We start from the raw sequence: 24,091 nt of genomic DNA on the forward strand, positions 1-24,091 counted from the left end.
GAGACTCCCTTGCTCTAGGATGTTCAATTGGGAGTCTGCTAGTCCAGTGGTTTGCAAACTGTGGGCCATGGAACGCTGGGGATTTGGGGAGTGTCTCAGAGGCTGCCAAAGTATGGAGAAAAGGAGGACCACTGTCCAACTAGACAAACAGCCTCTGAATCCACCACCTCTGCCTTGCCTGAGCAGGTTTTTTATTTGAGTTCATTTTTGTGGTTCATATGAGACCGCTTTGTAAAAAAGGGTTCACTTGTTCCTGTCTGAATGTCAAAAACCTTCGCTTAGCCCTGCCTGCCTCTTCCTGTGACAGAAAGTAAAGCCAAGGCCTAGAGCAGTGAAGTGTGCTGGAGGCACATGGCGTGTGGTGGCAGGGTTGGGCTGTGGAGTCCAAGGAGGTGGTGGGAAGCAGCTGGGTGGGGGTGAACTTCCTGCTACCTCTGCGAACTGTTCCAAGGAAGCAGTCGGCTGGGGCCAGGTGCAGGATCAAGAGTCAGAGACCTTAATTCGGGGCCCTAGATCTGACACAACCTGGAGCTTCTTGGAGACAATAATATATGGATGTTGAGAGGACAAAATGGAAAGTTTTGGGGTTTTTTTTGTTTTTTTACTGAAGTACAGTTGCTGTTATGTGTTACAGGTGTACAATATAGTGATTCACAATTTTTAAAGATTATACTCCATTTATAGTTATTATAAAATATTGGCTGTATTCCCTGTGTAGTACAATATATCCTTGTAGCTTATTTTATACCTCTTTGTAAGAGGGGTAAGTTTGTACCTCTTACCTGCCCATTCCCCTCTCTCCACTGGTAACCACTGGTTTGTTCTCTATGTCTGTGAATCTGCTTCTTTTTTTTTCTCTTTTTTAAACGTAGATTTTATTTATTTATTTTTGGCTGCGTTGGGTCTTTGTTGCTGCATGCGGGCTTTCTCTAGTTGCGGCGAGTGGGGGCTACTCTTCATTGTGGTGCGCCGGCTTCTCGTTGCGGTGGCTTCTCTTGTCACAGAGCACAGTCTCTAGGCGCGCAGGCTTCCATAGTTGTGGCTCGAGGGCTTCAGTAGTTGTGGCTCGCGGGTTCTAGAGTGCAGGCTCAGTAATTGTGGCGCACAGGCTTAGTTGCTCCGTGGCATGTGGGATCTTCCTGGACCAGGGCTCGAACCCACATCCCTTGCACTGGCAGGCGGATTCTTAACCACTGCGCCACCAGGGAAGTCCTCTCTTTTGTTATATTCACTAGTTTGTTGTATTTTTTACATTCCACATATAAGTGATATCATACAGTATTTGCAAAATGAGAAAATTTTAAGAAACACAAAGAACTATTGAAAGGATTTTAATACATTTGTCTCTAAGCCTGAGACCCTTTTCTCAACTCTCCCTTGGGGTCTTTCTCCCAACACCAACAAACCCTCTCTCCCACACAGTACAACCCCAGTCACCGAGCACACTGATGCAGTCAGATTTGTGGCTGAACAGCCAATCGGCCAGTCACCTCGTCTGCCAGTTGACCTCCTCAGTTCCTCCTCTTTGTTGTCCCTGCTGCTGTGTCATGATCTCTGGCCTGCATTTCTCTAACAGCCCCCAGTCTCTCTCTCTGTTCCAGTCTGCCTTCCATGGAGCCCAGACATTCTGGCCATAAGTTTTGACCATGTCCTTCTGCTTCAAGGCCTGTGATGTCTCCTCACTGCACACAAGGCCAAGTCCTGCCTCCAGAGCATGGCAACCCAGACTCTTCAGGATCTGCCTGCAGCCTCCCCCACCCTCCCTTTTTTAGCATCCCCACCTCCTCTTGCAGGGGAACTGCTGCACTGTTTCTGGAGGCTTCCCTGCCTTCTGCCTGAGCCCAGACAATAGTGCAAGCCCTGGGAGATGTAGGAAGACTCGAGGATTCGGGAAACCAGAGGCTGACGTGATGGGCAGGGGAGGGGAACGTGCAGAGGACTCCAAGGAGTTCTGCTGATAGGGGCAGGGGACGCGTGTGGCTCTGTCCTCTGTCTGGGCCAGACAGGTTATTTTCAGAGACCAGCCAGTAACGGTGCAGAGAGTTGGGAGCACCTTGCCCAGTCAGGGAGAGTCGACCATTTGCTATGCTTATCCAAACCAGAGGCAAAAACCAGGTCACCAGGAGCAGAATACAGCTGAGCAAAGGGGAATTCATAGAATCCCTGATTCTTAGAATGTCAGAGCTAGAAGGGACCCTGTGGTTGTTTCCTCTAGTCTAACTCCTTTCTGCTTCAGACAGAAAGGTTAAGCCCAGAAATGGGGAATGACTTGCCCAGGGCCACACGAGTTTGAGGCAGAGCCTGGACTGGAGCTGATGTCTGATTTTCTTCCCAGTCTCCATCTCCTCGGCTCTGGCCTCTGAACTTCTACCAGGAGACTGAATAACTGGCCCAGGACTGATTTACCAACAATGGCTTAATGTGTCACTTCTAGGCAATGCAATGCTGGCTCTTACCAGGGGTTGTCAACACCTTAACCCAAAGGTCCCCAGAGACAGGTTCCAAGTGTGCTGAGACATAGCACCCTCAGGTCCCAGGTGGAGCCCAACGGACTGTCTCCGTTGGGACAGTCACCTGCAGGCCTCAAACAGGCTCATTAGGTTAGCCCAGTGGGTATCCAAATGTTATCATGTACTGTGATGGGAGAAGTCAGGAAGCACTGTCTTCACTCCAAGGCACAAGTACTTTTAGGGGTGGTGTGGGCGAAGGTGGGGCGAGGGGGAGTCTGAAGACACAGGTTCTAGTTCTAGCTGTACTGTTTCCTTCTAACTTGTATATTCTGGGTGGGGTGGGGGGGGATAACAGGAGAAAAAAATAAGAGGTACTTTTCATTGTGCCTCACTTAATCTTTCAAAGAGTTCTTTAAGTAGGTATTATTATCAGCTCCATTATACAGATGAGGAAACCGAGTCAGGAAAATAAAGGGACTTAGCCAAGATCCCACAACTAGGGAGAGGTGGAGCTTAGATTTGAGTCTGAGTCTGTCTTTCTCTGGATTCTGTGCTCTTAACTGCTCTGCCATATGGACATGTTTGGGCACTAGTGGCAGAGAAAGATTTGGGGCCTTTCAATCCTAGTTCCCTGACATCAGGGCTGCTGAGTCTCCAACCACCCCAGTCTGCCAGGAAAGGGGAGGCTCAGTCTGCGAAAGGGGAGGCCTTTCGCAGGAGGGAAGCAGGCAGTAGGGTCCTGAAGATCCCGAAGAAGTAAAGACTACCCCGACCCTTGCCTTCATGGGTGTGAGATTATCAGCAGGACTTGAGGTGGGTGTTTTGCATGAAGAAAACCATGAATCTGCAGTAGAGTCCCCACACCTGAGGGAGGGAAAGGTAGTAAGACATCGTTGGGTGCCGCACTGCCTCTGAAACTCATGGAAATAAGGCACCTTGTTCACCATGCCGACCCTCCGTTAAAAAATAACCTCTATTTATAGATCCAGTGATTCAGCCAAGTACCTTATTATACACATTGGCTCACTTTCATCTTCTCAACAGTGCTATCTTGAGTGTTTCCTGTTATTATCATTGCCACTTTACCAGATGAGGAGTCTAAAGCTCCAAAAGTTCATGGAACTTTTCCAAGGCCACACAGTTGGTAAATGACAGAACTGGGATTTAAACTCAGGTCTCCTTGACACCCAAGCCCATGAGGCTCTTGACCATTATATTGTAGTGCAATATGGCAGAGTGGGGAAAAGCCCTGTTCTGGTTCTGGAGTCAAGCCCCAGGTAGGCCAGTGACTTCTTAATGGACTTTAGTCGGGGAACCTTTGGGCAAGTCTTCTCTGGGCCCAATATCTAGGATTATAGAAAGGTAATTCTAATTCTGCCTACAATTTAAAATTATGAAATTGAAAGCAACTTATAAACTGTTATCCATTTATTCAAATAGTGTCTCTTAAGAACTTAAAGCAAGTGAGGATTTGGCACTGCAAAGAAGAATAAGGCATGGTTCCAGCCCACTGAAAAATATAACATAAATGTTAGGTGAACAAGAGTCTTTTATTTCTAATAATTATGGTAGCTTATTGAAGATCTACCCTCTCACTGGAAATTGTTAAAATAGCTGAATAAAATAAATGTGTCTATGTATGTGTATTTGAAGACATTGGAGAACTACCAAAACAAGAATGACCTGAGGCGCAAAGATTCCAGAGGTAAGGGAAATGCAGAGAGGTAAGCCCCATATCCAGCTGCCACTTTGCCCTTTAGTATGCTGTTTCTCAAGAGATGGCTAAGAATTTGAGCAGAGCATCTGGAGATGTTATGAAGCTGGGGTATAAAAATTGGATTTCAAGGTCTACCAAACAGGAGTGTCCCTAATAAACACTCCTAGTTTCCAAATGTAACCCCCAAAGGGCTACACCCTAGGAGTAGAAGTGAATTAGAAATTGACCAGCCCCAACAGAACTGAAGACTAACATCGAATCAGTTAAATCTCCTTTGTATGACTTAGGTTTAAATGCCTGCCAGAAGCAAAAGTAAAAATCTCTCTGAAGGAAGAGAGAGGGCCTCAAATTTTCCTATAATTTTTTTCATACGCAATATTTAGCATTCAATCATAATTTACCTGACATCTCAGTAGACAAGACCAAATGGTTGAAAACCAAGAGGAAAAAATAGACAATCAAAATAGGCCCACAAAAGATCCAGATATTGGCATTATAAGACATGGACTTTAGGGGGCTTCCCTGGTGGCGCAGCGGTTGAGAGTCCGCCTGCTGATGCGGGGGACGCGGGTTCATGCCCTGGTCCGGGAGGATCCCGCATGCCGCGGAGCGGCTGGGCCCGTGAGCCATGGCCGCTGGGACTGCGTGTCCGGGGCCGTTGCTCTGCAACGGGAGAGGCCACAGAAGTGAGAGGACCGCATACTGCCAAAAAAAAAAAAAAGACATGGACTTTAAAACATGGTTAAGGGGAATTCCCTAGTGGTCCAGTGGTTAAAAATCTGCCTTCCAATGTAAGGGACTTGGGTTCCTTGGTTGGGGAAATAAGATCCTGCATGCTGCAGGGCAACTAAGACTTTGTGCCGCAACTACTTAGCCTGCGCGCTCTATAGCCCGTGCGCCACAACTAGAGAGCCCACGTGCCGCAACTACTGAGCCTGCGTGCTCTGGAGCCAGCGCACCACCACTAGAGAGAAGTCTGCATGCCACAACGAAGAGCCTTCATGCTGCAACAAAAGATCCCGCATTGCTGCAATGGAGATCCTGTGTGCCGCAACTAAGACCCAGCACAGCCAAATAAATAAATATTTAAATAAATAAATAAATAAAACATGATTAATATGTTTAAGACATTATATGAGAAGATGGAGAATTTCAGCAGAGAACTAGAATCTATCAAGGAGAATCAAATGGAAATTCTAAGCCTGAAATACAATAACTGAAATTAAGAACTCAAAAGATGTATGTAAGATTACAGTATATAGTACAGCTAAAGATGGAATTAGTGAACTGAAAAACAGGTCAGTAGAAAATATTTAAACTACAGCACATGTAATACAAGTCATATGGAACTTGGTGAAAATGTCTAAATACAAATAATTGAAGTCCCATTGGGAGGGAGGCAGAGAGGAGAGAGGGAAAAGAAGAAGAAAGAGGAGGAGGAAGAGGAAGAGAAGGAGTAGAAGAAGAAGGAAGAAAAGGATGAAGGAAGAAAGGAGAAGGAGAATGGGGAGGTAGAGGTGGAGGGGAGAGACCTGAAGAGAAATGAAGTGATACCAGAAGCAGTATTTGATGGTTGATGATTTTCCAAAGCCAGTGAAATACATTAAGCCACAGATTTAAGAATCACTTTCAACCCCAAGCAAAACAAATATGGAGAAACTGAACTAGGGCCTACTATGTTATAACTTCTAAAAAGCAAAGGTAAGGGGGAAATTTTTAAAGGCAGCAGCAATAATATTGACAGGTTCTCAACGGAAGTTATGAAAGCCTGAAGGCAATAGAAAGATATCTTCAAAGTGACAAGTGAGTATCCATATTGCATGAGTATAGATGAATGGTTCTTAAGTTTTAATATGAGTATGAATCACCTAGGCTGAGATAGGGAGAGGAGTGTTAACATTTTAGATTCTCATATTCTGCCCCAGATATTTGGATATAGCAGCTCTAGAGTAGAGTCAAGGAATCTGCTTTCAGGAAGTATTCTGCTGCTTCTGATGCAGTGGGTCTGTGGTAGTTGTTAGCAGTGATGGAAACAACAGTTCCTCCCCATTCCTGTACCCATGCCCATTTGCAGTATGACTTTGCCACAAGAGATAGAGTTTATTTTTTCTCCTTTGAAGCTGGGTTTGCTGTATGGCTCACTTTAACTAATAGATATCAGTTGAAGTGATATTATGGGACGTCTGAGCCTTGGCCTCAAGAGGCCTTGCATTTTCAGCATTAACCCTTTTGGAGTCCAGCTGCCATGTAAAAAAAATTTGAGCCTATCCTGCTGGAGACATATGGGGAGCAAGGCACAGCCAGTAGCCAGCACCAATCACCAGATAGATGCGTGAGGCATGGATCTGTCTGGGTCCAACCAGGACAGAGAAACTACACAGTATTTGAACAGGGAAAGTTTAATATAAATAATTATTTGTTATAACAGGAGGTTTGGAGAAACAAGGAACTCACTAATAAGTAAAGAGAACTCTAAAGAATATAGGAATAGCAGATATAAGGAGCAGCAACTATCCCTAGAGCTGACATAGCACACCTGAGGAAGAGCCTCCCCCTTTGCCCCAGGGCTGAGATCCAGATCTCTTTGGAGAGGACATGGCTGTGCCCAGTGAATGGTAGAGAAGTCACTGTGGTACCATGTCACGCCAGTTGACTTGGTAGAAATCATCCTCTGAAAGTTGCTGGAAATGTGCCATCTCAGTTACCAAGAAAACCATTCATAGAGAAATGTCTCACCAGAGACACTTTGCTACAAAAATCACTTGACAAGACCTCCCCAGGAAGCCTCTGGCTGCTGTGAACTGCAGGAGCCTGATGCTGGAGAAGCTATCTTTTGGAGGAGCTGGGCATGGGAGACCCACATGCAGTGCAGGAGCCTGGTGAGCCTGCACACTGAAACCAGGAAGCAAAAAAACCTTTCTTACTTTAATGTCTCTCCAGTTCCCTCTACTGACAAAATTAAGCAGCATGCCAAGAAAATGATATTTAAAGGGCCCAGACTAATTTTCCTAGAGCAGGCAAAAAGGGTGAACAGCAAGGCCATTTGGACTACCCAGACCCGGTCAGTCTCCGTGACTATAATTGCATGAGCGACTCAGATGATGCTAGCAGCACTCTCTAGCTGAACCCAGCCCAAACTGCCAACTCTCAGAATTATGTGCAAATGAATGTAGTTGTTTATAAGCCCTAAGTTTTTTTGTTTTTTTTTAAAATAAATAAGTAAATAAATTTATTTATTTATTCTATTTTTGGCTGCGTTGGGTCTTCGTTGCTGCAAGTGGGCTTTTTCTAGTTGCGGCGAGCGGGGGCTACTCTTCATTGCAGTGCGCGGGCCTCTGATTGTGGTGTTTCCTCTTGTTGCGGAGCACGGGCTCTAGGTGCGTGGGCTTCAGTAGTTGTGGCTCACAGGCTCCGTAGTTGTGGCGCACGGGCCTAGTTGCTCTGCGGCATGTGGGATCTTCCCAGACCAGGGCTCAAATCTGTGTCCCCTGCATTGGCAAGTGGATCCTTAACCACTGCGCCACCAGGGAAGTCCCAAGCCCTAAGTTTTGAGATAGTTTGTTTATGCAAAATATTGTGATACCAACGTCGTGAGTAATCTGGAAGGTTTTCTATTTCCCACTCTTGGGTCTGTACAGTGCCCTCTGCCCACAGTGACGTTCCTGGCCCTGTCTGCCTAATGAATGTGTTTTCCTGCAACTACTTAATTAATTAATGTTTTATTGACTTACAGCATATATGTAGAAAAGTACACAAGTCATAAACCTACAGCTTGATACATTTCCACCCGTTGATTATGCTTTGTAAACTACAGTCAGATGCCTGCCCCCATGCTCCATTCCAGTCACTAGCCATGCCCCCAAGGATAAGCACTGTTCTGACTTCTTATACCATGGTAAGATTTGCCTGGTTTTGGACTTAATGTCAATAGATCATACAGTGTGTTTTCTTTTGTGTCTGGCTTCTTTTGCTCAAAATTATATCTGTGAGATTCCTCCACATTGCTTTGTGTAGCTATAGTTTATATTCATCACTGTATAGTTTTCAATTTTGTGAATATACTATAGTTTATTTATCTCTTCTATGGGTGGATATTCAGGTTGTTTCCAGTTTGGCCCTATTACAAAAAGTACTACTGGCACGTGCCTTTTGGTGAACATATATATGTATGTACTTCTGTTGGTTATTCTTAGGAGTAGAATTATTGGGTTATGGAGCACTCTCACAGTATATTAAAACTTTTTAAAAATCAAAATATAAAGTGGTATGCATAGATTAACAACAACCGTATGAAAGGAGGGAAAAAAATAAATACCTGTGCATGGAGTAAAAAAGATATTAGAAGAGAAAAATAAAACAAAATGTTGGCATGGTTTATAAAGGAAATAGGGGTGATTTTTTCCTCTTGACATACTTTCCCAGTAGTTGTATAAGGACCATGTACTGTTTTATAACAAAAGAAACACTTAATCCTACTGATCTCCAAAGTCTTGCTCAAATGCCACCTCCTTCCAAGTAGCCTTCCAAATAACATAGCCAGATCACCATAGCCAGCCAGTGTCTTACTTCATTTTTACACTTTCTAGGGCAAAACCACATTGCAGCAGAACACAGTACCTTACCTAGAGAAGGTGCTGTCAAAATGTCTGATCCTTTCCCCATAGTCATATAAATTTCAGCAGCAGCTCACATTTCTCAAAAGAGTACCCCAATTTGCCAGTAAGAAGGCAGGGATCTGAACCCAGATTACCATCTTCATTTTCAATTTGAAAGCACTTGACACTGGAAGGGTTAAGCAATAGGCCCACTGTCACTCAGCAAATCTTTGGAAGAGGCATTCTAAACAGCTCATTCAGGAAAGAGAAATCTGGTGCAAAGCATATAATCCAAGGATATTTTGAAGAGAGCGAAGAGCAGGGGAAGAGATTAAGAAAAAAAACAAACATTTGGAAACTTCAGCTTTGTATTACCAGCTATGTAACTTTGAGCAAGTTAATTTACCTCTCTGAACTTCAGTTCCCTGTCTGTCACATTGGAGGGATGACAGTGGACTAATTTCCTGCATGGCAAATAGGGTTCAACTCTGATTAGGTGGTGGCGGCTGCCTAGAGTGCTGTGTTAAGAAAGATTCTGAGGACAAGGCCAGGCTTAGTGGGGAGGGGTGCTATGGTTGATTAATAATTCCTGCCATGAGCAGGGGATTTGAAATTGTTATTATGTTTATTAGAAATTTATTTGTCTTTCCTGGACATATTCCTCTTCAAGATGCTTTCCAGCCCTGTGTTCAGAGTTCCTGGGTTTAGATCTTTTCGTGTTTGGTGGGCATAATATTCTTCCCATAGGCAATTCTCTTAATTTCAAAGGGGAAGGAGTTTTAATTACCTTCTGAAACTATAGACTTCGTCTCCAGCAATGTATGTGATATATATTTAAGTTATCTGTAAGACTCTCAGAGATCCTTAGAGATGAAAATGTCTGGATACAAAGTGTTAATTACATAATTGTAATCGTTCTTTTGAGATAAATCATATTATGACAGTTGCCACATTTGACAGCCTTTCCTGTTGCACATTCCCCTCCCCTCCAGTTGAAGTTGGTCCCAGGAAGTGAGTGTGTATCCCGATTGGTATAGCGGGCAGTGGAGTCAGTATATAGGTGAAGAAGGGGAATGTCCTGGGTACAGTACCAGGGTCCCAGACCGCTCCGAGTCCCCAAGATTGGTTCATTAGTTCTGTTGAGACTCACCTGGAATGTTACATGGCTTGGGATTTCTGGAGGGAGGTTGATCTTTGCGTTATCTTTGAAACAAATATCCTATAATCTGTGGGAGAGTGAGAGGTATTGTTTGAACAATCTAAGTAACACATAAATTATATGTTTGTGGCTGACAAGGCACTCATAAACTGGATGACAGATAAGCACATCATGCGGGTCTAGCAGAATAGTCAGGCTGTCAATAACACAGGCCTTGGAATCAGACTGCTGTGAGATTGAACATACCTCTGACATTTATAAATGAATTTGCACCAGCCACTTAACCTCTGTTTTCTCATCTGCAGAATGGGTTTAATAATAGTACCTACTTCAGAGGGTTATTGTATGACATAACTCATGAAAAGCACAAGTGTCTGGCACAGATTAAGCTTGCCCTACATAGGAAATATTACTATTAATATTATTATCTTAAAAATAATTATTAGCAGTGATTTCTAATTATATATGAAATAAAACTCAAAAATACGAATTCAGGGACTTCTCTGGTGGCGCAGTGGTTCAGAATCCGCCTGCCAATGCAGGGGACACGGGTTCAAGCCCTGGTCCGGAAAGATCCCACATGCCGCGGAGCAACAAAACCCGTGCGCCACACCTACTGAGCCTGCGCTCTAGAGCCCGTGAGCCACAGCTACTGAGCCCACGTGCCACAGCTAATGAAGCCTGCGTGCCTAGAGCCCATGTTCCACAACAAGAGAAGCCACCACAACGAAGAGTAGCCCCGGCTCGCCGCAACTAGAGAAAGCCTGCGCACATCAACAAAACCCAGCGCAGCCAAAAAAAAAAAAAATTAATTAATTAATTTAAAAAAAATACGAATTCAACTTCTGTAAACTTTGTGGACATCAAGACAGGGGCTGGAATGGGGTGAAGTTTTTTTTGTTGTTTTAATAAGTAACAGAATGCTCTGTTTAAAAATGTTAGAAAATACAGATTGGCCAAAAGAACAAAATCAGTACTCAGAAATAACCACTGTTTATCTTTTGGTGTATGTCCTAATGATGATGACATACATGTATTAAAACAAAAAAGGACATTTGACACAAACAGTATCACACTGAACAAGCTGTTTTATAGCCAGCTGTTTTTCAATGAGTAAAGGGAGGTCTACAGGCAAATGTACTGGGTTTTTGTTTGTCTGGTTTTTTTCTTATTGTAATAAAAGCGACCTAACATAACATTTTCCATTTTAAAGTGTACAGCTCAATAGTGTTAAGTATATTCACATTGTTGTAAAACAGATCTCCAGAGCTTTTCATCTTGCAAATCTGAAACTCTGAACCCACTAAACAATTCCCCTTTCCCCCTTCCCCCAGCCCCTGGCAACCACCATTCTACTTTCTGTTTCTGTGAGTTTGATTATTTTAGATGCCCCATATAAGTGGAATCATACAGTATCTGTTGTTTTGTGATTGGCTTATTTCACTTAGCATAATGTCCTCAAGCTTCATTCATGTTGTAGCATGTGGCAGACTTTCCTTCCATTTTAAGGCTGGATAGTATTCCATTGTATGTATGGACCACATTTGTTTATCCATTCCTCCACTGATGGACTTTGTTGTTGTTTCTACCTCTTGGCTATTATGAATAATGATGCTATGAATATGGGTATGCAAATAGCTCTACAAGACCCTGCTTTCCATTCCTTTGGATACATACCCAAAAGTGGGATTGCTGGATCATATAGCAGTTCTTTTTTTTTAAATATTTATTTATTTATTTGATTGCACTGGGTCTTAGTTGTGGCAGGCGGGCTCCTTAGTTGAGGCTCACTGGCTCCTTAGTTGTAGCACGTGGGCTCATTAGTTGCGGCACGCAGGCTCCTTAGTTATGGCATGCGAACTCTTAGTTGTGGCATGCACGTGGGATGTAGTTCCCTGACTAGGTATCAAACCTGGGCCCCCTGCATTGAGAGTGCAGAGTCTTAACCACTGCGCCACCAGGGAAGTCCCCCTATAGTAGTTCTATTTTCAACTTTTTGAGGCAGCTACATACTGTTTTCCATAGTGGTTGCATCATTTTACAGTCTCATCAACAGTGTACAAGGGTTCCTATTTCTCCACATCCTCTCCAACACTTACTTTCTTTTTCTTTTTTTTTTTTGCGGTACGCGGGCCTCTCACTGCTGTGGCCTCTCCCGTTGCGGAGCACAGGCTCCGGACGCGCAGGCTCAGCGGCCATGGCTCACGGGCCCAGCCGCTCCGCAGCATGTGGGAACCTCCCTGACCGGGGCACGAACCCATGTTCCCTGCATCGGCAGGCGGACTCCCAACCACTGCGCCACCAGGGAAGCCCTTCTTTTTCTTTTTTGATAGTAGCCATCCTAGTGGGTATGAGGTGAACATATATATTGTTTTAACACAATCCTAGGGGGAATGCTTAAAATCCTCAAATGAGCAAATCCTTTTGATACTGAGAAATGTGGAATCTTCCTTTTTATGTATAAATGACTAACAACCTTTCTGAAGCTTATAAAATTAAATATTATCAAACATATTCTGCTTTGTGGATTAGCCTCCCATCACTCCAAATTTTAGGGTGTTTACTTATCGAAGGACAGTTACTAGTTTTGTGATGTTGCAGCAGGTCAGCCCTTGATACTTGCTTTCTCCTTCTCAAAAACTGAACTTCTTCCCAATGTCTCTCTCTTTGATCTCCTCCAAGCCTTTAATCTCCTCCTCCTCTGGTTCCCATCCCTGCCCTCTCCTCTTGAATGAGGTGTTTTCCATTGTTCCAACTTTCCAGCCTGGTTCCAACCCCTTCCCCTCAGCCCTCCCTGGCAGAGGCCCTGAAATTCCCCTACTTCACTCACACGCTGGGTCCCAGGAACCCTCAGATCTTTGTCTCTGGCTTCAGGCCCTTGGTTAACCTGATCCAGGAGCCTGCTGGGCGGTGGGGCAGGCGAGGGGGGGGGTCTGCATGTGCGTGCGTGCGAGCGCCTGTGTGTGCGTGTCTAAGGTGAGATACTACAAGCTGTCATTCCCTTTGCAGACTTGGTTCCCACGTATGCATCTCACCACACTGAATATCACCCTATTGTAGAGACACATTCTTTTTCTCACAACCTGACCCCTATATGCCAGTCAGCATCTAATCTGGACCCTCTGAAGAAACAGTCGGCTGTTAAAATGCCCAAAGAAACCATGTCTGAGAGACCATGCTGGCTCCTATGTGCTACCTTTCTAAAGGCTTTTCTTGAGCCCTTTATATTATACATTTTTTTTTTTTTGCCATAAATGCTGACCTTAGACATTGATCCCCTCATGAAATAGGACTCCGCCATACCATTTTATCATTTTTAAAAATTGTGTTTGGGACCTCCCTGGTGGTCCAGTTGTTAAGACTCTGCAATTCCATTGAAGGGGGCACGGGTTCAATCCCTGGTTGGGGAACTAAGATTCCGCCTGCCATGCAGCGTGGCCAAAAAAAAAAAAATTGTGTTAAATTTACAACAATATACTGTACAGATTTTCTCATTTTTGCTTTTTTTTTTACTGTACAGATTTTAAATTTATAGTTTAATGAGTTTTGACAAACATAAACCCCTATGAATTACAAGATTTTGATACACAGTCAGCTAATTTAGAGAAAGCAAGAGTCCACAGAACCGTTGGAAAGAGTATGGAGTTTGGAGTCAAGAGACCTGGTTACCAAGTCAAGCCTCACATTAACCAGCTGTGTGACTTTGGGCCCGTGCCCTTGCCTCTCTAGGCCTTGGTTTCTGATCTGTACAGTGAAGAGGCTGTCTCTGGGTCCACATGGCATAACAGGTATTGAACAAAGGTCACACAAGATTCCTGACATTATGCAGAGCTACTGTGTCCTGCTGATATTTGCAAAAGTGAATGTGCATCACCTGGATCCTGCCAATCAAATTGCTGAAGAAGAGAAACTGAAGAAACAATCATTATAACAACGAACAAAGATGGCAGAAATCAGCCAAACCAAGCCCTACATCTTGTAGGAATGTACCAAATGCTTGTAAGTAAACCCTTCTCACATTTGTTTGCTCTGGTACATTAATAAAAGAAGATTCTGAAAGGATTAGCTTCAACTTCACAAGTACCCCAAACACACTGTTTGCCAAATAGGTTGAGTTTAGCTCTTTTGCTGTTTGGAATCTAATGTGCCTTGCTGAAAGAGGAAAGGGCTTCTCTGACAGCATAAGATGAATCCCTCCCATTTAGATAGCATTTTTCACTTTTCAAAGCCTTCTTGTCTATTTCTTATTTGTTCTGTACATCGGTTCTGTGACAGAAAGCAGGACAGGGATTATCCCTCCCCTTTTTTCAGGTGAGGATCCTGAGGCCCGGAAGGATGAAGTGAATGTTCTTACAGTCACCAGCGAGCACAGACCTCTGATTTCCCAGCCCTGTGTTTTTGGGCTGTGCCCCACTCTTTTGCAAACAAATCAACCAACCCTGAGAACAGAGTCCAAGAAGAACTAAAAACAATAACAAAACCAAGAAGAACATTCATAGGTGGCAGTTAACAGTAACAAACGTTTATGGCCTTCCCACTAGGTATTAACACTTGCAGTTCTCCCAACAGCCCAATGAGTGTTCTGTCTGTTTTACAGAAGAGGCAATGGAGGCACCAAAGAGGGCTCCTGGCTTGCTCACGCTCACAAAGCAAGGAGGTTGTGGAGCTGAGATTCTGCCCAGGCCACCTGGCTCAGAGCCCTGGCCCTTCGCCCCCATGCTACACTGCCTCCTATTTCACTGTGCTGCTGAGTAAAGAGCTTTGATTTGACAAAGCTGTTGATTGACAAGATGAGCAGCTCTGAGAGGGCGCAAGGCCTTTATTCTGGGCACTTCGAGTGGAATCAAGGTGATGGTGATCATTACTGAGCACTGTTTAGGGCAGGTAGGGTTTAGGCAGAGGGCTGGTCAGTTGTCCTGGAAGGTCCCTTCTAACCAGAGAGTGTAGAGTTTGACGAAATCTCTCACAGATCCCAATCTTTCAGTTCATGACATTGACAAGTCCTCCTGGCTCTCAAGCTTCTGGCTTGAACATCCTCTCCCAGCCCGTCCTGCCTGCCAACCATCCCCTCCTCGTGGATACTGGGATCAGTGAGTTGGGAGAACAGGTGGCTGTGCATGGATCATCCTGGAAATCTGACAGCATGGTCTCCAGCCCAGGGACTAGGGAGGAGGGACAGCAGAGCACTAAATTACAGGGTGTCTGCCACCTGATTAAATCAGCGCGAGCATCCAGTGCTGTGGAGATGCAGCACGCCAGGCTCACTCCTGGGCCCAAGGCCCAGATGTTAGTCACAGAACCACAGTCAGAGCGCCCCGGGCCCTCAGCAGCCCCTCATCCAGCCACTGCATTTCACATGTGGGGATACTGAGGCCCAGAGAGGGGAAGCAACTTGCCAGAGACCACACAGCATTCCTTCAGCAAAATATTAAGGGTCTGCTGTGCCAAGCACTGTGCTTGTGACTGGAAATACTAAGGGTGAACAAAATAGCCAGGAGCTCCAGGCTCACAGTTTACATGTTAGTGGAGGAAATGGGAAAAAGCAGAGATTGTGATCTGTGCTATGAAGCACATGAAGTACTTCAGCCAAGTCGATCAAGGGAGGTCTCTCTGGGAAGGGGCCATTTAAGCTGAGGCTTTAAGGATGAGAAGTGCATGCTGTTTGTGTGCGTGTGTTGGGAGGATGTGTTCCAGGCGGTGCCCCCAGGCAGGGATGAGTTCCCGGCGTTTGAGGAGCTGGCACAGGGCAAGGGCGGGGGAGAGGAGCAGAGAGGGGAAATTTGAGGTGGATGGAGTCTGGAGCACACGGGGTCTTGTGGGCTGAGATGAGAGGTCTGGAGTTTATTTCTGTTGCACTCTGAAGCCAGTGGAGGGTTTTATGCACGGGAGTGGCAGATGTGCGGTAACATTTCCTGCTTTTCCCAGTGGAGGGGCTCCTTGGGAGCCCTGTCACTCTGGAGGCTTGCAGAAAACACGGCAGGCAATGCTCTCAGTACAAAATGAGCCCGGCTAAACCTTGTCTTTGGTGATCTCTACGCACTTTACCCACATTAGGTAATTAGGCCACTCACGTTATTTGAAGTTCCCTATTCCTACCATGTGTCACAGATCCAGAGACTCAAGTGCTATGGGACGCTGTGGGAATTGGCAAACCTCTCTGATCCAGTGACTGTCACTGAGTCAGGCAGTCAGGCAGCTTCATTAATTTGCCACAGCCTTTCCCCGTCTCATTTCTGCGACCAGCACTCATCTTCTTTGCCATAGAGGTGTGAAATGTTAGAAACTACCATCAAGACTGCTCGGATGGAAAGAAATTTAGTTCTAGATGGCCATAGTTAGGAGGTCGAAGTTCATACTTTGGCTCCTGTGACCACACCTCCTTCCTGGTGCCTTGAGCAGTGCAGTGAGTCTTCAAGGATGATGACACAGATCAGTAATCCAATCATCAAACATTGACAATGTGACCTCCTGAGTCACATGACCTCATCTGAGCTAAAGGGCAACTCATTTCTTTCCTCTTCTCAACCAAGGAAAAGGCCTGACGAAGTCTTGGCGGGGAAACTCATAAACATCCCTGAAGGTTGCCAAATGCCAAATCAATTTGCCTTACCTCCTACCCTCCCTTTTAATCTAAACAATCCCCACTCTCCAATTTTAAGTCCTAACTCAAGTACAGCCACCTCCAAGTGAAGTCTTCCCTAACTGCCTTTTCCCTGTCCCTCTGGCCCGTGCTCCTCTCTGCCTCCCCTTTAGTCTCCTGAACTTGTCTGTACCACGTATTTAGTGACTGGCATGGCGTCAGCCTGTGCAGGGATCTAAATGAGGGTAGTTGGCTGGGACTAACAAACACCAGAGGAGGCTGGGACCTGAGGCTCACTAGTGTGTGCTGGGCCCATCTAATCACAGTTAAACTCAATTAAAAAAAAAACAATACTGTGTGGGCCAAACAAAACATACTGTGGGCTGAAATTGTCCAGCGGGCTGGCAGCTTGCAACAGCTAGAATGTTATCTGGAGGAGAAGGCATTGCATTTAGAATCTTTAGAAGTCCTGGAGCTGCCACCAACTAGCAGTGTGAGTCAGATAAATACCTAATCTTTCTGAGCCTCAGTTTCCTTATCTGTAATTAGCGTAACACTGGCTTTGCTTTCTTCATAAAATTTGAAGAATGGTTGCCTTGACTCTATGCCAGTGACCACTATCCTTTTTAATAATGACAGACATTTATTCCGCACTTACTATTTGTCAGGCACTGTTCTAAGCACTTTACAAGTATTAACTTACTTAGTCCCCACAATAACCCTAAGAGGTAGGTGCTGTTATCATCTCTATTTTACAGATGAGAAAACTGAGGCAAAGAGAGGTGAAAGAACTTGCCCAAGGTTACAGAGGTGGTGGGTGGCAGAGCTGGGACTATAACACCCTTACACAAATACTGGTTCATTTTATGTTCTCTGAATTTTATCAGGCAAGTATTTCCCTTTTCACCATTTTATAGATGGAGACACTGAAGCTAGAGAAGTGAAGTAACTTGCCTGATATCACACAGCTTGGAAGTGGGCAAACCTGAGCTTGAACCCAACTCCTTGACCCCAAACCCTTTGCCCTTTTTTCTGTGCCATATGTAAAGGACAGGCAAGTGGTCTGTGAAGAGAACAGTGTGCTGGTATAGGGAGTTTTGTTCCCCAGGGCAGAAAACATGTCTTGCCCTTTCTTTTTTCTTAAACTTTTTATTTTATATTGGGGTAAAGCTGATTAACAATGTTGTGATGGTTTCAGGTACACAGCAAAGCAACCCAGCCATACATATAGATGTAGCCATTCTCCCCCAAACTCCCCTCCCATCCTGTCTTGCCCTTTCTTGTTTCTACTCCAGTCCCTAGCTCAGGGCCCTTCTGTCCTGAAGCTCAGTTATGATCATGTTGCCAAGAAAATTGCCTTCTGCCTTCATTTTGACTGCTGATTCCCACCTGCCCCCATGAACTTGGATGTTTCTTGACCCTGGAATGTTTAAACGTGGTTACCTTTGTTTGGCTATGAGAGTTTTGCATTTTCAATGTGTGCTATCTCTGTTTCCTGTGGTGTGATGCAGGGGTCTGGAATGGGAGGGGAGAGAGCTGGGGTCTGATCTTGATTCTGCTGCCCCAGAATCCTGGAGCAAGTCACTGAACTTCTGTGGGGCTCAGTTCTTCAGCTGCCAAGTGGGGACAATCACATCTGTCCTCTCTCCGTGAAAGCCCTTTGGGAAATGCAGTGTGGTACAAATAGAAGGTGGGCTGCTGTGAGGTAAGGCACACCATAGGTGCTCAATAGATGACACCTCACTGACTATGTGGAGGGGATTTGCAACGATGTGGAGACAATACTCATAATACAATGTTAAGGGGAAAAAAAGCAAAAAATAAAGCTGTTGCATGGGCAGTATGATCTCACTTATGTAAAATACAAACAGAAAAGAGACTAGAATACACCAACTTGCCTATGATTGCCTCTGGGTTGTGAGCTTATATGTGGGTTTTGCTTTGCTAGACTTAAATTTTTTTTTTCTACTTGCAAAATTTAGCCCATTTTGTATTATATTTTATCATTTGAAAGTATATATATAATTTATATTTATTATATATAATAAATATATTTATTATATACATTATACATTAAGTGTTTATATATAAATAAATATATAAAATTTAGCGCTTGACCCTTGACAGTGTTGCTCTAGTTACCAAAACATTGATGTGATCAGGAGTGATCCTGCATCCGTTCATTCATTCATTCCTTTGTCCAGAAAACATACTGAGGGCTAGCTGTATAAAGGCAGCACTGATGGTTACTATAAGCAACACTAAGAAGAATGGGGTATAATCCTTGCCCTCAAGAAATATATTATAATCTAGATGGAGGATAAGGCATATTTATAAGTAATCATAATTGAAGATAGAAACTCCTATCTTGTCACTAGGAGTTAAGAGAGGGGAGAAATCTATTCGAACTATGGAGATTAAATAAGATTTTTGTGATGAAGTTGGCATTTTGTGCTGAGCCTTGAAGGACCAGTAGAATTCTGGACAAGTGGAAATGGAAAGGCATCATTGGCAATAATAAAAGTAATGAAAGGTAATATTTGCTTAGCATATACTATGTGTCAGGCATTGTGCTTTTAAATTACACACATTCTCTCATTTAAGGCTCACTGAAGCTCTGTGAGGAAAGTAGTATTATCATCTCCAACTGACAGATGGGGAAACTGAGGCTTAGAGAGAGGATGGATATTTTCCCGAAGTCATGAGGTGGTCAAGCTGGGATTCAAGCTCAGGACCTCACAGCTATGTCAGAGTGAGAGAAATAACATGACTTGAGGCAGGAAAGCATGGGACCCACAGGGGATTAGACGGGAGCTTCCTAAAGGCAGGGAGTGTGTGTCTTGCCCTCCTTTCCATGTCCAGGGCCTGGACAGTAGCTGGCACATTACAGATGCTTAATAAATATTTGTCGAATGAAAGAATAAAACAAACCGTGAGTGGTCCACTGTTGCTGGAACGTAGGCCTGTGTGGCTAAAGGCAGCAGGACAGGCAGGGATGTGCACGCGGAGATTTTAAGCAGAGGCAGGGCCCGTCAATCAAAGAGCCAGAGAATTGGCTCAGGCAGTGTGGTAGGCTGCGTGGGAGGCAGGAGAATTTAGCTGGTGGGGAAGCTCATCAGGAGACCACTTGAGACAGTGCAGGAATACCAGGGAGGTGAGTGGGACTGGGGGAATAGGCTGTGTAGGTGGAATGGAGTAGAAAGAGGCATGGGATGGTGCCTGTCTCTAACTAGTGGTGAACGTGTTAAAAGTTGATTTTCTATCAGACCTTCTTTGCAAATCTGTCCTCCTCTTTTACCAGCCTCGTGGGGTGGCTTGGGTGGCCTCTGAGCCTACTTCCTCATCTGTAAAATGGGGATAATCACACTTACAGAAAAGGGTTGCCCTGAGGGTTAACCATGTATTATGGGAACAGTCAGTACCGTCCCCTACTCCTTAGCCCCCTTACATGTTAACTATTGCTTTTTGCATCTATTTGACAAGAGGAGATCTAGGCTGAGCCTCCTCTTGTGAACTGAAGTAAATTTCTTAGCATGTGCCATAAGGCCCAAAAGTCTTCAGGTTTTGGAAAACACTCTCTAGCTGATACTGTTTGTTTGGCCAATGCCCCTCCCTGTTTGGCCAATGCCCCTCCCTTCCCCACCCACTCTTCCATGTTAGTATAAAGAGGCCTCAAGCCCAGAAGCCCCTGGTATCAGAAGAAGATAAGTGATACAGCCCAAGTTCTTCCAGAAACAAAAGGTCCTTTGGAAAATCAAACTCAAAGAGGAATAAAAGTGAATGTCCAAGTATGTTAAATTTTCCTTCCGACCAAGCAGAGGTAACAAGCACAGATAAAGGAACCATCCCCCTTTTACATGTGTTCCCCCCAGAAAAATAGTTTCAGGGAAACTGTATCTTTCTTTACACCCATAAGCTCAATGGGCAGGTATTATGCTTCCTGTTTTGTGAACAGAGAAATGGAAGCCCAGGAAAGCTCAGGAGGCTGTCCCAACTCGTCTGGCAAAGCCAGAGATGGGACCGGGTTATAAACCAGGTCTCCTGTCTCTAGTCCCTCATTCAGCCTCCTTGTATCTCTTTAGGAAGTTGTCAGCACCAGGGGCAAACAAGCACGTAATTACAAATAGGTATTTGGACCCACTTTATTTATTTATTTTAAAGCAAAGGTTTCCTTTTCTTTTTAAAATTTAAATTTATTTATTATTTATTTATTTTTGGCTCTGCTGGGTCTTTGTTGCTACATGCAGGCTTTCTCTAGTTGAGGAGAGTGGCGGCTACTCTTCGTTGTGGTGCATGGGCTGCTCATTGCGGTGGCTTCTCTTGTTGTGGAGCACGGGCTCTAGGTGCACGGGCTTCAGTAGTTGTGGCACGCAAGCTCAGTAGTTGTGGCACACGGGGTTAGTTGCTCTGCAGCGTGTGGGATCTTCCCGGACCAGGGATTGAACCCGTGTCCCCTGCATTGGCAGGCAGATTCTCAACCACTGTGCTGACAGGGAAGTCCCTATTTATTTTTATTTATTTATTTTATTATTATTTTTTATGATTATTATTTTTAAAATAAATTTATTTATTTATTTTTGGGTGTGTTGGGTCTTCGTTTCTGTGCGAGGGCTTTCTCTAGTTGCGGCGAGTGGGGGCCACTCTTCATCGCGGTGCGCGGGCCTCTCACTGTCGCGGCCTCTCTTGTCGTGGAGCACAGGCTCCAGACGCGCAGGCTCAGAGGGCTCCTTAGTTGCGGCACACGGACTCCTTAGTTGCAGCACGTGGGCTCCTTAGTTGTGGCATGTGAACTCTTAGTTGTGGCATGCATGTGGGATCTAGTTCCTTGACCAGGGATCAAACCCAGGCTCCCTGCATTGGGAGTGCAGAGTCTTAACCACTGTGTCACCAGGGAAGTCCCTGGACCCACTTTATAATTTTTATTTTTTAAATATGATTTTCTCTCTCTGTGTGTCTGTGAGTTTTAAGCCTAGGATGTGTTTAAGCCACGGGCACAGCACAAGCTGGTCTGATCTTGGGAATTCCCTGGTGGTCCAGTGGTTAGGGCTTGGTGCTTTCAGTGCCATGGGCCTGGGTTCAATCCCTGGTTGGGGAACCAAGATCCAGAGTGGCTAAAAAAAAAAAAAAAAAAAAAAAAGTTAGTCTGATCCATGTTGCCTTCTGCCTAAAGTATATCTGTTTAACTTCTTTTTTGGCTGGAGGTCACCTATTGCTTAATTACTTGGTTCCCCCCAATTAGAAATTACCTTTTGGAGAGACAGGATTCAACTTTTTTAGTATGTTACCCAGTCCTATGTATTTGATGAGTTCTCCATAAATACCTGTGGATATGGCAATGAAGGGAAGAGGGGCAGCCTTACAGTGTGGTATGGGGGGTAAAAACAGGCCTGGTAGTTAGCTGCTGCCTGGGACCCTAGGCACCCATCTTACTTTCTTTTTCTGAACTTCAGTTGTTTTCATTTGTAAACAAAGATAATAACAGCTTCAGTGCCTGGCACATAGTAGGGACACAATAGATATTTGTGGAAAAAATTAACACCTATCTCATTGGGTTATTGTGAGGATTAAATGAGATAATGTATGTCAAGTATTTCTCATAGAACTTAGCATGTAGTAGTTACTTAATAAAAGTAGCTACTCTGAACAATTTGGTCATTAGTAGTATTTAGAACCGAACACATGTATACAGAATGCCACAGTAGGTCAGGAATTAAAAAAAACAAGAACTGGACTTCCCTGGTGGTGCAGTGGCTAAGAATCTGCCTGCCAATGCAGGGGACACGGGTTCGAGCCCTGGTCTGGGAAGATCCCACATGCCGCGGAGCAACTAAGCCCATGCACCACAACTACAGAGCCTGTGCTCTAGAGCCCACGAGCCACAACTACTGAACCTGCGTGCCACAACTACTGAAACCCGTGCTCCGCAATAAGAGAAGCCACCGCAGTGAGAAGCCTGCGCACCACAACAAAGAGTAGCCCCCACTCACTGCAACTAGAGAAAGCCCGTGTGTAGCAACAAAGACCCAATGCAGCCAAAAATCAATCAATCAATTAATTAATTAAAAAAAACTGAATTCTGGGCTTCCCTGGTGGCGCAGTGGTTGAGAGTCCGCCTGCCGATGCAGGGGACGCGGGTTCGTGCCCCGGTCCGGGAAGATCCCACATGCCGTGGAGCGGCTGGGCCCGTGAGCCATGGCCGCTGGGCCTGCGCGTCTGGAGCCTGTGCTCCGCAACAGGAGAGGCCACAACAGTGAGAGGCCCGCGTACCAACAGTGAGGGGCCCGCGTACAGAAAAAAAAAAAAAAAAAAAAAAAAAAAAAACTGAATTCAAATTGCAATTCCATCATTTCCAATAGAAAAAGCTACTGGATTTAGGATCAGGAGATTCAGGTGTGAGACCTGACTCTGCCATGGACTAGCTGTGTGACCTTGGTTAAGGAACTTGACTTCTCTGAACTTCAGTTTCCTGAAAAACAAGGGGACTGAGTAATCATTAAGATTCCTTTTTCCACCCCAACAGCCTCAATTTAAGATGTGGTCTCATGCAGGTTACCTTCTCTTACCTTCTCTGGCCCCAGTTTGCCCATCTGTAAAATGGCACATGAGTGTTTAGGAGCCCCTCTCTGGGGCACGGCAGGCCCAGGGTGTGAAGATCTCAGTGCCCCTCCAGCCTGCACACAGGGCCAGGTGGTGCTTGTTCAGCTCAGACTAAGTACTGGGTAGCATGAACAAGTTACTTGTCCACACAGAGCCCTGGTCCCCTCACAAAGTGTATGGGGGCACTTCTCCCCTCTACCTCCAATTATAGGAATATAGAAGGACTTCCCTGGTGGCGCAGTGGTTAAGAATTTGCTTGCCAATACAGGGGACACAGTTTCGATCCCTAGTCCGGGAAGATCGCACATGCCGCGGAAAAAGTAAGCCCGTGAGCCACAACTACTGAGCCCACGCACCACAACTACTGAAGCCCGCGCGCCTAGAGCCTGTGCTCTGCAACAAGAGAAGCCACCGAAATGAGAAGCCTGCGCACAGCAACGAAGAGTAGCCCCCGCTCGTCGCAACTAGAGAAAGCCCGTGCACAGCAACAAAGACCCAACGCAGCCAAAAATAAAATAAAATAAAAAATAAAAGGAATATAGAAAAGAATGACCAACAATGACCATTATGTCCCCTTTTAAAAAGTTCAGAGAGGTTCTAATGTGAATCCTCTTCAGGAAATATTTATCAATAAATAAAATAAAAAATAGTGCATTCTGGTGACAATGTACAATAATTTACCTTCTGATTAAGGGTATATATATAATGTAATTATGAAGAATCCTGCTTTAATTCATCAAGATCCCTTTAATCATTTAACCATTAGCTTCCTTGGTATCGCTTTTGAAGCACTGGCCTCTCAGTCTCTATAACATACACAGCGTTTTGACTGACAATGTCTCACTTGACTCCTCACAAAAGCTGAGACAGTAGAAGCAAGTCAAGCTTAATTTACCCCCATTTTTCCACCAGGGAAGGGGGGGCCCAGAGAAGTGCTGCAAGCTGGCCAAGGTGTGGAGGCCATGTTATGGAAGAGTTGGGATTAAACATCAG

General features: G+C 44.8%; 1 long non-coding RNA gene across 1 annotated transcript in view; it reads left to right on the forward strand.

Annotated features, from left to right (window-relative positions):
- Positions 1–23,655, forward strand: part of LOC129392300 (uncharacterized) — a 28,753-nt gene extending 5,098 nt beyond the window's left edge. Inside the window, exon 3 of the long non-coding RNA XR_008617995.1 lies at positions 23,367–23,655. This is a non-coding gene — a long non-coding RNA (uncharacterized lncRNA). The remainder of the gene's footprint in view (positions 1–23,366) is intronic.
- The last annotated feature ends 436 nt before the right edge of the window (positions 23,656–24,091 follow it).

This window comes from Physeter macrocephalus, chromosome 8 (assembly GCF_002837175.3).
Source record: "Physeter macrocephalus isolate SW-GA chromosome 8, ASM283717v5, whole genome shotgun sequence".
NCBI classification, from domain to species: domain Eukaryota; kingdom Metazoa; phylum Chordata; class Mammalia; order Artiodactyla; family Physeteridae; genus Physeter; species Physeter macrocephalus.